The sequence below is a fragment of the Clytia hemisphaerica genome, unplaced genomic scaffold, assembly GCF_902728285.1.
Source record: "Clytia hemisphaerica strain Z4C2 unplaced genomic scaffold, Clytia hemisphaerica genome assembly, whole genome shotgun sequence".
Taxonomy (NCBI): domain Eukaryota; kingdom Metazoa; phylum Cnidaria; class Hydrozoa; order Leptothecata; family Clytiidae; genus Clytia; species Clytia hemisphaerica.
This window is the reverse complement of record NW_027103564.1, coordinates 1134366-1143274: the sequence shown is the minus strand read 5'-3', so window position 1 is coordinate 1143274 and position 8909 is coordinate 1134366.

The following is an 8909-nucleotide window of genomic DNA, read 5'->3' as shown; positions in this document are numbered from 1 at the left end:
AAAAGTGTTTTGCTTTAATTTAAATATCCCAAAATGGCTGAAACAGAATTTTTGGCCCAGGGAAGCGGTATTAATATGTGGCCGTCATGAGTTTTATTTATGATTCGTTGGATTTTTGTGTTGGGCCTATGTCCACTGTAGTGTAAGACAGTAGCGGCCTGGCTTAATTTTCTTGGTGGTGCAAACTATGAAATTGGCGCCCCTGGTACTTTTGTCCTTACTTGCGCCCTCCATCATTAAGTGGAAATACTAAACTGTAAGAGCAGTGACTGGTTGAAAGTAACGCCCAGAATCTTTGAGTTAAAAAACTTTTATTTATACGAAGGTGGTGGTAATGATAACTTGATATCTATTTTCTTGTTATAATTTTAAATGTCATAGTTTTCTAAACAAGGAAAAAAATTTATATTTTCAACTTTTAAAATGTCTAAAAATGCCTCAATTTATCTTATATTTAGCACCAAAAATAAAGCTCTTCAAATAAAAAACATGAGCTGTTGATACTTGAAATGGAAATTTTATACCTAGCAAGTATCGATTTGGTCTATATTTTTGTTTTCTAAAACTTTATCAGAAAAATTACCTGATAATGTTAAAACTTTTGCGCCGCTGGTCTTACTTTACTCTCCATTAAAGAAATATGGCTAAAAAAGCCCCCCAAAATTTGAAAGTTGGCAGGAATAAGGGTGCTTTTTAATTTAGGCGCCGCAGGCAAAAAAATTTGATGTAAGAAACGTCAAACAGCTTAAAAGATCTTCTAAAAAGGAGAAAGTCAGTCATCAAGTTTCGATCTCTCATTTTGAAGGTGAGCATCCTCTTTAAGGGCTCTGACCATAGTCCAAAAATTGATTTTGGTATTTGAACATAAAAGTTATATTTCAGGTTCCTTAACACTTTTAACAAAGAATTGCCTTTATAAATTGCTTTTTAATCGAATCCCTTATGCGTATTTAAGAATTTAATTGCAAAAATGAAGTTATGAAATTTAAAAAGATGTTAATAATATGTTGCATCACCCTCCTTTAGAAAAAGTGCTTAGTTTTAATGGGTAATTAACCTTTTTGTTTCGAACTTTTTTCAAACTTTCTGCAAAGAATTGAACTATTTTAAATTCTGCGGAAATTTTTCTAAAAAGATGTGTCAAAAGTTATGACTGTTTTTTTAAGCAAAATCCAGATGAAAAATTGATGAAAAACCACTATTTTGAAGATTTCGAGACAAAGAAGATTTCAATGCAATTTTTGAATTTTCAGATTTAGGAATAGTTTGTCTAACAGAAAATGTATAACATGCCATAGTTTTGTTGGTTACATCAGTCAGAAAACACATTTTAAACACGGCAATTATGAAAAATTCACTATGGTCAGAGCCCTTAACCCCTAGTGGATTCACAACACTTCTTTTGCTTTGACATTTCGCGATTCAATTTTGAGAGTAGTTTTTAAAAAAGTCAAGAGAAAGGATGCAAGGGCGTAAAATAAAACGAAGCGCCGCAGGCGAAAAAATCAACATTGCACTTATAGAAGGCGTTATAAACTTGTCAAAGGGCGCCAATTCACCCAATAGACGATATCGGCTTTCTGAATTCTCCCCGAATGATTACCCATGATGCATTGTTAGGGTTTGGGTTCTCGTCACAGATATCTGTAAAGCCCGAAGGGCTAGATTTGCGGCTTTTATCAAAAAGTGAAGCTCATCTTTGGAAGGATTTCCTACCAGAGTCACGTGACTAAAATATGCAATTTCACCGGTTTGAGAGATGTGAAATAGCGTTTGTCGCCTACGTTTTTTGATCTCGCGCTCCGAAAACAATTAAAATGCTAGATCCTATCCATCGGCACGAAATTTAAAAAGTCAAATTTTTGCTTCACTTTTTTTTGCTGGAGAAAGCTTAAAGTTGCAAATCTAGCCCTTCGGGCTTAGATATCTGTGGTTCTCGTCCGTGAATTTTTTTGCGCAATGCATCATGGGTAATCATTCGGGGAGAATTTGGTAAAGCCGATATCGTCTATTAAACATCAACAAAATTTTGGCGCCCCCTTGAAAAGCTCTTTTGGCGCCCCTCTCAAATCTTTCTGGGTGGTGCACTGCACACCCTGCATCCCCTGCCAGGCCGCCACTGGTGTAAGAGGTCTACGAGAAGTGAGACTGCCCCCACTTCTCAGCTCATTATTGCTATTTTTACTTGGGAAAAGCGCGCGCGCATTCATGAAAAACGTACCTAGAAAAAACTCCCCTACCTACCTACCTATTAATCATGTCAGAGGGCGGGGACAGTCTATCCTACCGTACGTCGTTTTGTATAATTCTCCCTCTGAACTATAAGATTTCTTTTGCCACTTTTCTTCTACGTAGATAGTTGAAAAATAAGACCAAAGATTTATATAATTATAATAAAGCCGGGCTAGATGGCGTGCTTTTCATGAAAGTGAGCCTATTTTTGTTGGAAATCCTATAGAGGTCACAAGAGATTATAAAGATTTCGACGCTCTTTTTTTACTTGGAAAAGCATCATAAAGCACCAAACTAGCCCCTTCGGACTTTACAATTACAATAACTACAGAAATCTGTGGGAAGGAAACATCACAAGATTTTCCCTACCTTTTTATAGAAACACCCGGGGGGGTTCTACCCTTGTCGACCGACAGGGGTGCTCCGCTGAGGAGGTTCGAAAAATGCACCCTACGTGGGACTCGAAATTTGCGAAAACCCTGACCAGCGGAGCATCCCCGTAACCCATCTTACACTAACACCCCCCCCCCACAAGGTAGGAAAATATTAGCGGAAACTGGCGGAAAGTCTCTGGTGGAAAAGTGACAAGAATTTTACACCGCCCCTTTTCAAATTATTTTGAGGGCGTCAAGCGGAATTTCCGCCCTTGCATGTTCATCAAAATGAGTCACCGTCGACTGAAATTTGCAGACCGGAACATTCTTCTGAGTTTTGTTTTATGCAGACTCGAAGGTAATGCCAATTTTGAGCATGATTCTGAAAATTTAGAGTATATATACTATTGGAGTTGCTTTAAAAGGGATGTTTTTAGGTATAATGCAGTTTTCTATTATTAGTCTATACAACAAAAGTTGTGAATTTAGAGGTAGATGTTATCAGCAAGTGGTCAGTAAAACAGACTTAATTGAATGTCGCTATTATAAAATGGTCTGTAAAATCCTTGTTTGTGGTTTATGAGTATTTGAATCAATGGAAGGTTAAAGAAATGGCGGTGGGCAGGACATGTAAAAGTTTACAGTATGACAAATTGGTTAATCTGTTACTATTCAATTTATAACATTCTTTTATGTTTGGCTTATATTGAGAGCCTTTTTTATAGTAATTTTGATGGTAGGAATTCTTTTTTTATTCAGACTAAACTTTAAACCAGTTTTGGATTTCTCTAGCTAGATGTGATTTCTCAAATGAAAACATAAACAAATCTATAAACGTTTTTAAACATGATATTAGTATACTTTAATCAATTTCTCCTTAAAAATGAATTTGTGTTCCTCACTTCAATAGTGTTAGATCTTTAAAACAAAGCTGCAAAGTGTTTATAAAATTATTTCCATTTCACTATCGTAGCAGCTTTGTGTGGTGAAGGCTTCTTCGTAAAAGCGAAAGACATGTAGCTATTTTTCGGATCCAGCATGCGGGAATAGTGTCAGGACCTGCAGGCGACCTGGTAGGGTTGGGTATGGGTGTGGTTTGGGTGTAGTTACATATCAGATTGGCTAGGAATTTGGTTATTATCAGTTAGGGTTAGGGTTGGAGCTCGAAACAAGCACTCTTTTGTGATTTTCTCTAAATATAGTCTGGTCTGCAGTTTGTACAATATAAATAGCCGTCAGAAACACTCTTTCGACATGAATCCGTGGCGCAGTGGACAAGGCATTGGGTTTCAAATCATCGGAACTTTGCATTTAGTGGGTTCGAATCCCACAGGTGGCGATCTGTCGGTAAGTCATTCAGTAAGTTAGAAAACATAGAAATTAACTCACATAGAACCAGAAAGTCAGAAAAACTACGAACAAGAGACTGGAAAGTACGAAATAAGTCCAGATCTGTCTTTCGTCTTTACGAAGAAGCCACGACCGCTTTGTGTGGATGTAAACATACCTTAACTTGTCCTTTTCTTATTCAAACTGTCAAAGTCAGATTTTTTCTTTAAGCCCCCAGCACCAGTGGGTTCTAAATGTCTATCAGCCAGAGCCAGAGGGGGGATCAATCTAAAGAATCCTACTTTTACTAAAAATGAATAGACAAAAAGAACACCAGGCGGTGTCAATCGAACTGTTCGATGATCGAACTAATCGAACTTCATCGAACCCTATCGAACGATAGCTGTTTGATTACCGAACCCAATTGAACACCTATCGAACCGGGAAAACTTTCGTAAAGTTCGATGACTGTTCGATTATAATGATTATATATAGTTCGATCGCAGTTCGATGAATACGTGAGGTTCGATCAGTTCGATTAAGATCGATGAAGTTCGATTAAATGGATTTATTACCTTGCCGCAGAATTTTTTATTTATATTCCGAGGGCCATTCTCGCGGGCCATCCTATATCTATCCCATCGGATGGGACAAGCTGGATCTTTTACAGGCTCTTTGGTCGTTAATTTGTAAAAAAAAGATTTTAATTTTTATTACTTTCTTTAAAGAAAGTGTCATCTCTATTATTTCAAATGAACAATAATGAGTGAAGCATACGGTGCCTGTGTTTTGATTAAAAAACCTCGTAATTTTCTGAAAGGTAAAGAAAAGTAGAATCAATCCGACACAATCATCGAACCACATCAAACTTAGATCGAACTCATCGAACATCAATCGAACTTCATCAAACAAAGAACACTCATCGAACTAAATCGAACTTATCAAGAAATTTTCGTAAAGTTCGATAGCTCTTCGATCGGGTTCGGTAATCGAATAGCTATCGTTCGATTTTGTTCGATAAAGTTCGATGGTTCGATAACGAAAATCAGTCCGATAGGGTTCGGTTGACACCGCTTGGAGAACACGCAAATTTCGTAAATAAAGACAAATTTGGTTATCCACAACCCTGACTGGTTAGGCGACAATCACAAATATCTTCGTTTCGCGTCGCCCGACCCACTCTCGAAAATTTAGTATAATTGAGTCGGTGAGTCGGTAAATTTGTCAGACTTTTTCTGTCAATGACCTTTCCTTCGTTCAAAAATTTTATTATTGTCAATTTTTTGTGAGTGATTTCTAGTGCATTCGCAGCATTTTGACTTTGTTTATCATTACATGCGCCATTTTGGGGTCGGAGGTCACAGTGTTCAAAGGTGATAATTTTAAACCACCCATTACAGGCGGTTGTTTTGGCTGCTGGCTGGCTGGCAGTTATCTCCAAAAATCTTAAAAATGGATAGAAAAATGGAAACCCGAAAATTTTTACGACCGACCGACCAACTTTTTAGACCCAACGAGGACGCGAAATGAAGATTTGTGATTGCCACCTTAGTTGTCCACTCGTTCAAATTCATTCCTCTTCAGTTAAGGGAAACCATCCAGGATCCTGCCATTCTATAAGCCAGCAAACACTAAATGACATTTGTCAACTTAAGTTTCCGACTATTTTCCTTCGAAAACAACCAAAAACATTGCTACATCCCAAAGCCGGAGACCAAAACAAATTATCTTCCAAGATTATGGTGCACTTTTGGATCTATTGTTAAGGCCATCTAAAATGGTGGAAAGAGTTGCAGAAAGACAAAGGCGCCCTCCGCTTCGAGGTTGGTAACGCCAAAACGCCCAATATGATCTTCCAACAGAAGGCAAGTTTGTTACGCCATGCATTCCACCGCAGCGCACGACAAAACTTGTTTCAATGAATATCATAAATTATGAGAATATCTTATATGCTTACCTTCAGTAAACGTTGAGTGCTTCATTGAAAATGAAGAAGGTAAGAAGATAAAAAATGCGCTGGATAATTTTCATTGTAACAGTTCTTTTTAATGAGTGATGTTATGATTTTTTTTATTGCAGCCGCGTAGGGGAACTTCCAAATGTTCCTAACTCAGCCTAACTGCCTCTTTGTTTATCACAGGAATTAACTACAATGCTTGCTGGAACTTCGATATTCCTTGGTTAAAAAAAGATATACCAGGGGGGGCACGCAGTTACTACAAGACATGATGTGTAGTAAGTGCTTTTTCAACACTTTTTTTCAGGACCACCACCCTTTGCAGTTACTAACCTTGGTAGTAACTGTTTTCAGAAAAGATTTCCAGGTACCACCCCTGTTTTTGAGTGATATCATCAAAAACATGCTCGAAATTACCCTAAATTGCGATTATTTTTCAACCTAAAGCCATTTTTGTGCTAGATTTTCTTTTAATTTACTTGGTTAACAGCTGTTAAGAACATTTTAATGATAATTAGGGAAAGCATAATTTCAAAGTTGGGTTGGGTTGAGTTCAAAATTTTTTTCGTCCATTTATAACAAAAATATTTATTTTAACAAAGAATTTTTTCACAAAAAAATTCATATTTGGTGAAAAATTTTGAAAGTTCTTTAAAAAGAATTAAAATATAAGCACTTACTACACCAAAAGTGCTAGCGTTAGTGTTTGGCACCACCCCCAAACAGCAGTTACTACACTGTGTAGTAACTGTTTTCATAACTTCTGAATACAGTACCACCACGGTAGTAAGTGTCATACTGTCTTGTAGTAACTGCGTGCCCCCCCCTCCTGGATATACCTGTTTTCTTTTCTCTTGACAGAATCAACAAGACATCAAGATCAACAAATTCCACACATTTCCTTCGCAGAAACTTTTAAACTATCTGCCAATATGACTTTTTTGAAGCCGTTCCGAAATTCCTATGGCAGGCTAGCTCTAAAGCTCTAAAACTCTAAAACAGTATCTAACAGTTAGTCACACTACTAGGAAATCAAGCTTTCAGAAAATACAACATCAGTCATCTACAAGATGTATTTGCAACAACAAGGATAAGAGTTACCTGAATCAAGTTCGCAAGACAATTAATAAAAAACTTGAAAGTTTGAAACAAAAGAAAACGTGAAACAAAAGAAAACGTGCAGCAACCAAAATCAACCAACCAAAATTTGTCATTCAATTCCCGAGACAGCGCTTCAATTTTTAAGGCTTTGTTTATACACTAAAGTAAAAACAATTTTGCACATGTAAATGGGTCAGTGTTTGAGGTCCGGCAACATTTCTGGGAAATAGCCTATCCGGCAGTGCGCGGATCTAGGTGGAAGTTCTGTCTCTATCTTTATCTTGGGAAGTTGGTCTTCAAATTAATTTTCAAGGTTGGCTTGGCTCAAATTTTTTTATCTATGGCTCAAATTTTAGGCAATTTCTCATAGTTTTTGAGAACGTTAATTTCATTAAAAAGCGCTGGGTTATTTTTTCATGAATCCCTTTAGAAGTTTTGCGGCGCATTTTTTTGATTGAGAGTCAAAAGCAAACGATATAGCGTTTTCACAGCATTAAATCTTGACGGGATACTAGTGTGACTAACTTTATAATAACATGAAAACCAGAATATGGTGAAAAACTTTAATCTGTGAAATCATATTCTCAAGCCAAAAGACTCGAAGCAATTCTAGCTTTATGGTAGTGCCGCGGATCATCAGTGAATAGTATTCAATTATCATTATTCCTTTATTTTCATTTCTAGAACTTTTGCAATAAAAAGGAAAAATAGAAAAGTTGTATTTTTCACATACTGAGTTTGAAAGATCTTCTATGTGGCGTTTTTTTGCAACCTTAAAAAGACTGATTTTTGTCCAGTTTTTGCGGGACTTTAGCGTGCAGCATAGGGTACAAAATCCAAATATGGGTTTCCCGTAATTTTTGTATGAAGAGTTAGGTCTATACTGTATGGGAGTTCTTTTCCAAGATTTGTAAAATAGCTAAGTCGGCAAAAAAACTTTTCCGGCAGAGCTGCCATCATTAACTTTTTACTCAGCCATATACTTAAATTTGCGCTCAAAAATACTTTAAATAGCTATAAGTTAATAATATTCAATATACTATTTACATATCTCTCAGAAATTAAACACTTAGAAAAGGAGATGGTTATACCATTTAACACTCTCCTATTTGGACCATTCTATCGTGGGCACAAAAAAGGTAGAAATTCTAAAGAATATTTGAAAATGTGGAACAAACAGAGGGATACGAGCGTTAAACGGGACAAAAGGTCGATTTGCGTACATATCACACTAGGACATAGCTGATTGTAATGAAAGTTGTCAATTTTCTGAAAGATTTTATGATTTTGTATGATGTAAAAGTTAAAATTGAAATTTCCAAAATTTGATAAAACTGATCATTTACACATATTGATGTCATTATCAATAATTAAAAAATTTATAGATTTTGATAGCTTTTGAAGTCAATAAGTGATAAACTTTTGGACTATATCTTTCAATGCAATAAATTAATTTGAAAAAGTTTTTCACATAAATGATGCTCTAAGATTAAAGAATCACCAGGAATCACTCGTGCTAAAATGATAATCATGGCATAATTATTGAAGAAGTTGGTTTTCTTCTCAACTTCATTTTCAATCTTGATTTTCTGATTGAGTTTTTTCTTTACCATATCATAATATTCAACTCTGGATTGTCTTTTCAACAAGCATAAAACCGCTATCTAATTCGAATTTTATCAAATGTTACAGCCTTTTTTGTCTCAGCTGCAAAAATTTTAATTATTCCATACATTTTCCAAATTTGTATTATATTCAGTCCTAAGAGGTATTTTACTTTAATGGCTAATGAAGTATATCTATAAATTCCCTTTTCAAACTTACTTTCCAGTCCATTTACCATTTGGCACATCACATAGTAAATTAGGTATATAAGGATAATCTGGGATAATGGAATTTTAAACATAATTTTTAAC